Below are 6,869 nucleotides of genomic sequence, written 5' to 3' on the forward strand. Positions count from 1 at the left end.
GGAATTATACAGTGCATGCAGTCACCCCAGACTGATCCGAGACTGCACCCAGTAATCCCACAGTGCATGCAGTCACCCCAGACTGATCCCAGACTGCACCCAGGAATCACACAGTGCACGCAGTCACCCCAGACTGATCCCAGACTGCACCCAGGAATCACACAGTGCACGCAGTCACCCCAGACTGATCCGAGACTGCACCCAGGAATCCCACAGTGAACGCAGTCATCCCAGAGTGATCCCAGACTGCACCCAGGAATCCTACAGTGCACGCAGTCACCCCAGACTGATCAGAGACTGCACCCAGGAATCCTACAGTGCATGCAGTCACCCCAGACTGATCCGAGACTGCACCCAGGAATCCTACAGTGCATGCAGTCACCCCAGACTGATCCCAGACTGCACCCAGGAATTATACAGTGCATGCAGTCACCCCAGACTGATCCCAGACTGCACCCAGGAATCCCACAGTGCATGCAGTCACCCCAGACTGAGCCGAGACTGCACCCAGGAATCCCACAGTGCATGCATTCACACCAGACTGATCCCAGACTGCACCCAGGAATTCTACAGTGCATGCAGTCACCCCAGACTGCACCCAGGAATCCAATAGTGCACGCAGTCACCCCAGACTGATCCCAGACCGCACCCAGGAATCATACAGTGCACCCAGTCACCCCAGACTGATCCCAGACTGCACCCAGGGATCCTACAGTGCATGCAGTCACCCCAGACTGATCCCAGACTGCACCCAGGGATGACGCAGTGCACGCAGTCACACCAGACTGATCCCAGACTGCACCCAGGAATCCGACAGTGCACGCAGTCACCCAAGAATGACCCCAGACTGCACCCAGGGTTCCTACAGTGCACGCAGTCAACCCAGACAGATCCCAGACTGCACCCAGGAATCCTACAGTGCATGCAGTCACACCAGACTGATCCCAGACTGCACCCAGGGATCGTAAAGTGCATGCAGTCACCCAGACTGATCCCAGACTGCACCCATGGATACCACAGTGCACCCAGTCATCCCAGACTGATCCCAGAATGCACCCTGGGATGCTACACTGCACGCAGTCACGCCAGACTGATGCAAGACAGCACCCAGGGATCCGACAGGGCACCCAGTCAACCCAGACTGATCCCTGACTGCACCCAGGGATCCTACAGTGCACGCATTCACCCCAGACTGATCCCAGACTGCAGGCATGGATCCGACAGTGCACACAGTCACCACAGACTGATCCCAGACTGCACACAAGGATCATACACTGCACCCAGTCACCCCAGATTGATACCAGTCTGCACCCAAGGATCCCAGGATGCACCCAGACACCCCAGACTGCACCCAGGAATCCTACAGTGCACGCAGTCACCCCAGACTGATCCCAGACTGCACCCAGTGATCCTACACTGCATCCAGTCACTCCAGACTGATCCCAGACTGCACCCACGGATCCCACAGTGCACGCAGTCACCCCTGACCTGTCACAGACTGCACCCAGGGATCCCAGAGTGCACCCAGTTACCCCGACTGATCCCAGACTGCAACCAGGAAATCTACAGTGCACGCAGTTTCCCCAGATTGATCCCAGACTGCACCCAGGAATCCAACATTGCAAGCAGTCACCCCAGACTGATCCCAGACTGCACCCAGGGATCCTACAGTGCACGCAGTCACCCCAGACTAATCCCAGACTGCACCCATGGATCCTACAGTGAACGCAGTCACCCCAGACTGATCCCAGAGTGCAACCAGTAAACCTACATGCACCCAGTCACTCCAGACTGATCCCAGACTGTACCCAGGAATCCGAAAGTGCACGCAGTCACCCCAGACGGATCCCAGACTGCACCCAGTGATCCTACATTGCACGCAGACACCCCAGACTGCATCCAGGAATCCTGCAGTGCACGCAGTCAACCCAGACTGATCCCAGACTGCACCCAGGGATTCTAAAGTGCACGAAGTGACGCCAGACTGATCCCAGACTGCAACCAGGGATCCTGCAGTGCACCCATTCACCGCAGACTGATCCTAGACTTCACCCAGCAATCCAACAGTGCACGCAGTCACCCGAGACTGATCCCAGACTGCACCCAGGAATCCTACAGTGCATGCAGTCACCCCAGACTGATCCCAGACTGCACCCAGTGACTCGACAGTGCATGCAGTCACCGCAGTCTGGTCCTGGGTGCAGTCTGGTCCCAGACTGCAACCAGGAATCCGACAGTGCATGCAGTCACCCCAGACTAATCCCAGACTGCACCCGTGGATCCAACAGTGCACCCAGTCACACCAGACTGCACCCAGGAATCCGACAGTGCATGCAGTCACCCCAGACTGACCCAGACTGCATCAAGGTAAACAACAGTGCACGCAGTCACCACAGACTGATCCCAGACTGCACCCACGGATCCGACAGTGCACCCATTCACCCGAAACTGATCCCAGACTGCACCCTGCAATCCTACAGTTCTCGAAGTCACCCCAGACTGATCCCAGACTGCACCCAGGGATACAACAGTGCACGCAGTTACCCCAGACTGATCCCAGACTGCACCCAGGGATCGTAAACTGCACGCAGTCACCCCTGACTGATCTCTGACTGCACCCAGGGATACTACAGAGCAGGCAGTCACCCCAGACTGATCCCAGACTGCACGCAGGAAACCTACAGTGTACCCAGTCATCACAGTCTGATCCCAGACTGCACCCAGGGATCCTGAAGTGCACCCAGTCACGACAGACTGAAGCTAGACTGCACCCATGGATCCAACAGTGCACGCAATCAACCCAGACTGATCCCAGACTGACCCCAGGGATCCTACAGTGCACGCAGTCGCCCCAGACTGATCCCAGACTGCACCCAGGAATACTACAGTGCACGCAGTCACCCCAGACTGATCCAAGACTGCACCCAGGGATCCTGCAGTGCATGCAGTCACCCCAGACTGATCCCAGACTGCACCCAGGAATCCTACAGTGCACGCAGTCACAGCAGACTGATCCCAGACTTCACCCAGGAATACTAAAGTGCACGCAGTCACCCCAGACTGATCCAAGACTGCACCCAGGGATCCTGCAGTGCATGCAGTCACCCCAGACTGATCCCAGACTGCAGCCAGGAATCGTACAGTGCACGCAGTCACCTCAGACTGATCCCAGACTGCACCAATGAATCCTACAGTGCACGCAGTCACCCCAGACTCATCCCAGACTGCACCCATGGAACCTATAGTGTACCCATTCACCCCAGAATGATCCCAGACAGCACCCAGCAAACATACAATGCACCCAGTCGACCCAGACTGATCCCAGACTGCACCAAGGAATCCTGCAGTGCACGCTTTCATCCCAGACTGGTCCCAGACTGCACCCAGGAATCCTACAGTGCACGCAGTCACCCCAGACTGCACCCAGCAATCTAACAGTGCACGCAGTCACCCCAGACTGATCCCAGACTGCACCCAGGGATCCTGCAGTGCACGCATTCACCGAAGACTGATCCCAGACTGCACCCAGGAATCCAACATTGCACGCAGTCACCCCAGACTGATCCCAGACTGCACCCAGGGAACCTACATTGCACGCAGTCACCCCAGACTGATCCCAGACTGCACCCAGTGATCCTACAGTGCACACAGTCACTCCAGACTGAGCCCTGACTGCACACAGGGATCCAACAGTGCACGCAGTAACCCCAGACAGATCCCATACTGCACCCGGGGATCCTGCAATGCACGCAGTCAACCCAGACTGATCTCAGACTGCACCCACGGATCCTACAGTGCACCCAGTCACCCCAGACTGATCCCAGACTGCACCCAGGGATCACAGACTGCACCCAGTCACCCCAGACTGATCGCAGACTGCACCCAGGGATCCAACTGTGCACGCAGTCCCCCCAGACTGAACCCTGACTGCACACAGGGATCGTACAGTGCACGCAGTCACCCCAGACTGATCCCAGACTGCACCCAGGAAACCTACAGTGCACGCAGGCACACCAGACTAATCCCAGGCTGCACCCAGGGATCCGACTGTGTACGCATTCAACCCAGACTGATCCCAGACTGCACCCAGGGATCCTATATGCACCCAGTCACTCCCGAATGATCCCAGACTGCACGCAGGGATCCCAGAATGCATCCAGTCACGCCAGACTGATCGCAGACTGCACCCAGGGATCCAACAGTGCACGCAGTCACCCCAGACTGATCCCTGACTGCACCCAGCGATCGTACAGTGCACGCAGTAAACCCAGACTGATCCCAGACTGCACCCAGGAAACATACAGTGCACGCAGTCACACCAGACTGATCCCAGGCTGCACCAAGGGATCCTACTATGTGCGCATTCACCCCAGACTGATCCCAGACTGCACCCATGGATCCTACAGTGCACGCAGTCACACCAGACTGATCCCAGACTGCAACAGCAATCCTACAGTGCACGCTGTCACCCCAGACTGATCCCAGACTGCACCCATGGAACTTGCAGTGCACGCAGTCACCCCAGACTGATTACAGACTGCACCCAGCGATCCTGCACTGCACGCAGTCACCCCAGACTGATACCAGACTGCTCTCAGGAATCGGTCATTGCAGGCAGTCTCCCCAGACTGATCCCAGACTGCAGACAGGGATCCTGCAGTGCACGCAGTCACACCAGACTGCACCCAGGGATTCTACAGTGCACACAGTCACCCCAGACTGAGCACAGACTGGACACAGGGATCCTACAGTGCACGTAGTAATCCCAGACTGATCCCAGACTGCACCCAGGAATACTACATTGCACGCAGTCACCCCAGACTGATCCCAGACTGCACCCAGGGATCCTGCAGTGCACACAGTCACCCCAGACTGATCCCAGACTGCACCCAGTGATCCCAGAGTGCACCCAGTCATCCCAGACTGATCCCAGACTGCACCCAGGGATCGGAAAGTGCACGCAGTCACCCCAGACTGATCCCAGACTGCACCCAGGGATCCTACACTGCACCCAGTCACCCCAGACTATTCCCAGACTGCACCCAGGAAACCTACATTGCAAGCATTCACCCCAGACAGATCCCAGACTGCACCCAGGGATCCTACAGTGCACGCAGTCAACCCAGACCTGTCACAGACTGCACCTAGCGATTCCAGAGTGCACCAAGTCACCCCGACTGATCCCGGACGGCACCCAGGAAATCTACAGTGCAGGCAGTCACCCCAGATTGATCCCAGACTGCACCCAGGGATCCTACAGTGCACGCAGTCACCCCAGACTGATCCCAGACTGCACCCAGGGATCCGACATTGCACGCAGTCACCCCAGACTGATCCCAGACTGCACCCAGGGATTCGACACTGCACGCAGTTACCCCAGACGAATCCCAGTCTGCACCCATGGATCCGGCAGTGCACACAGTCACCCCAGACTGATCCCAGACTGCAACCATGAATCCTACAGTGCACGCAGTAAACCCAGACTGATCCCGGACTGCACTCAGGGAGCCTACAGTGCACGCAGTCACCCCAGACTGATCCCAGACTGCACCCTGTGATCCTACAGTGCACGCAGTCACCCCAGACTGCACCCAGGAATCCTGCAATGCACGCAGTCACCCCAGACTGATCCCAGACTGCACCCAGGGAACGTAAGTGCACGCAGTCAACCCAGACTGATCCCAGACTGCTCCCAGGGATCCTACAGTGCACGCAGTAACCCCAGTCTTGCCCTAGACTGCACCCATGGATGCTCCAGTGCACGCAGTCACCCCAGACTGATCCCAGACTGCACCCAGGAATCCTGCAGTGCACGGAGTCACCCCAGACAAATCCCAGACTGCACCCAGGGATCCTACAGTGCACGCAGTCACCCCAGACTGATCCCAGACTGCACCCAGGGATCCGACAGTGCACGCAGTCACCCCAGACTGATCCCAGACTGCACCCAGGGACCCTACAGTGCACGCAGTCACCCCAGACTGATCCCAGACTGCTCCCAGTAATCCTACTTTGCACGCAGTCACCCCAGACTGATCCCAGACTGCAACCAGGAATCCTACAGTGCACGCAGTCACCCCAGACTGATCCCAGACTGCACCCAGGGATCCTACAGTGCACGCAGTCACCCCAGACTGATCCCAGACAACACCCAGGAATCCTACAATGCAGGCAATAATCCCAGACTAATCCCAGACTGCACCCATGGATGCAACAGTGCACGCAGTCACCCCAGACTGATCCCAGACGGCACCCAGGAACCCGACAGTGCACGCAATCACCCCACACTGATCCCAGACTGCACCCAGGGATCCTACAGTGCACGCAGTAACCCCAGTCTTGCCCCAGACTGCACCCATGGATGCTCCAGTGCACGCAGTCACCCCAGACTGATCCCAGACTGCACCCAGGAATCCTGCAGTGCACGCAGTCACCCCAGACAAATCCCAGACTGCACCCAGGGATCCTACAGTGCACGCAGTCATCCCAGACTGCACCAAGGGATCCGACAGTGCACGCAGTCACCCCAGACTGATCCCAGACTGCTCCCAGTAATCCTACTTTGCACGCAGTCACCCCAGACTGATCCCAGACTGCAACCAGGGATCCTACAGTGCACGCAGTCACCCCAGACTGATCCCAGACTGCACCCAGGGATCCTACAGTGCACACAGTCACCCCAGACTGATCCCAGACTGCAACCATGAATCCTACAGTGCACGCAGTAAAACCAGACTGATCCCGGACTGCACTCAGGGAGCCTACAGTGCACGCAGTCACCCCAGACTGATCCCAGACTGCACTCAGGGAGCCTACAGTGCACGCAGTCAACCCAGACTGATCCAAGACTGCACCCAGGGATCCTACAG

This window comes from Heptranchias perlo, unplaced genomic scaffold (assembly GCF_035084215.1).
Source record: "Heptranchias perlo isolate sHepPer1 unplaced genomic scaffold, sHepPer1.hap1 HAP1_SCAFFOLD_62, whole genome shotgun sequence".
NCBI lineage: Eukaryota > Metazoa > Chordata > Chondrichthyes > Hexanchiformes > Hexanchidae > Heptranchias > Heptranchias perlo.